We start from the raw sequence: 1,641 nt of genomic DNA on the forward strand, positions 1-1,641 counted from the left end.
CGCCCGCCAGCAGCAGCAGCAGCAGCAGCAGCGCCCCGGGCTCGACCTCGCTGCCGAAGGCCAGCTTGGCGGAGGCGGCGGCCAGGGCCCCGAACGCGCCGGCGCACAGGCAGTTGAATACGCCCCAAAAGCGGCGCCGCATCGCACCCGCCAGGAGGTGCGGAGGGAATTCCGCAGGGGTGTCGGGGTAGGCGGTCGCAGACACGGCGCCGCCCGGAGGCCGGGGCCTCTCGGCCATGTTGCCCGCTGCCACTGTGCCTGGCGCCCGCCGCCTGCAGGGCCGAGCGCGCGCCGCGATTGGACAGCAGCCTCAGGTGACGCGGCGCTCCAGTGACGCGGCGCTCCCGCAGGCACTTTGGGAATCGCTCCCCGGCCCCTCGGAGGGGGCGGGCTAGGGGGCGTGGCAGAGCGTCAGAGCTATGGCGGTCTCAGACCTAATCTGTAGTACGTTTGTGCTCCCGGGAGGACGTCGGGACCGAAGCCTAAGGCCCAGCCGGGTACTGTGGAACCCGTGGTAGAAGGTAAACATCTCGCGGCTTAGCCATCTCCATCCCGGCCACCGGGTCCTGGTGAAACTTATTAAAGATGCCGAACGGGCCCGCCTCGGCCCACCGAGTCCATACACGTCGACCAGGCCTCCTCCGCTCCACCCTCCAGCCTGAGGACGCCATACCGAGATATTCGGCAGAGGGCGCTGGGTACCTTTAGACCCAGAAAGACGCCAGAGCCTCAGATGGGGACAAGCGCATCACAGAAAACCAAAAAATGCGGATCCGCGATGAGAGAAAGATAGTAATCCATAATCAAGCCATGCAGAATCAACATGACTTCTAATCTCGTATTGCACTTACATATGTTTAAAATGTTTACGGCCGGGCGTGGTGGCTCACGCCGGTAATCCCAGCGCTTTCGGAGGCCTAGGGGGGGCGGATCACGTGAGGTTGGGAGTTGGAGACCAGCCTGACCAACATGGAGAAACCCTGTCTCTACTAAAAATACAAAATTAGCCAGGTGTGGTGGCGCATGCCTGTAATCCCAGCTACTCGGGAGGCTGAGGCAGGAGAAGCGCTTGAACCCAGGAGGTGTTGGTTGTGGTGAGCCCAGATCCTGCCATTGCACTCCAGCCTGGGCAACAAGAGTGAACTCCATCTCAAAATAAAATAAAATGTTCCCATTTAAAAACTACATTTCCTTGAAAATAAAGTGTTGTTGAAATGTATAAAGTGCTATTGCCACTCTCCAGGAAAATCAATGTTAATAGAGCATTTTTCTATATGTCTATTTAGTTACATATAGTTAAAATGTTTTAAAAAATTATAGAATGTATATGCATTTTTTAAACAAAAATGATTTCACAGTTGAACATACTGATCAGCAGCATTCTTTTGTATCTTCTGTTTAGCCACTTTTTTTTTTTTTTTGAGACGGAGTCTCGCTCTGTGGCCCAGGCTGGAGTGCAGTGGCCAGATCTCAGCTCACTGCAAGCTCCGCCTCCCAGGTTCACACCATTCTCCTGCCTCAGGCTCCCGAGTAGCTGGGACTACAGGCGCCTGCCACCTCGCCCAGCTAGTTTTTTGTATTTTTTTTTTTTTAGTAGAGACAGGGTTTCACCATGTTGGCCAGGATGGTCTCGATCTCCTG

General features: G+C 55.5%; 1 pseudogene across 1 annotated transcript; it reads right to left on the minus strand.

Annotated features, from left to right (window-relative positions):
- Positions 1 to 3: 3 nt before the first annotated feature.
- On the minus strand, positions 4 to 923 carry LOC108544369 (transmembrane protein 42 pseudogene; annotated as a pseudogene). The gene has a single exon (XR_001889816.1). The product of XR_001889816.1 is annotated as a transmembrane protein 42 pseudogene (transcript).
- Positions 924 to 1,641: the final 718 nt, after the last annotated feature.

Source organism: Rhinopithecus bieti, unplaced genomic scaffold, assembly GCF_001698545.2.
Source record: "Rhinopithecus bieti isolate Rb0 unplaced genomic scaffold, ASM169854v2 scaffold_27334, whole genome shotgun sequence".
Taxonomy (NCBI): domain Eukaryota; kingdom Metazoa; phylum Chordata; class Mammalia; order Primates; family Cercopithecidae; genus Rhinopithecus; species Rhinopithecus bieti.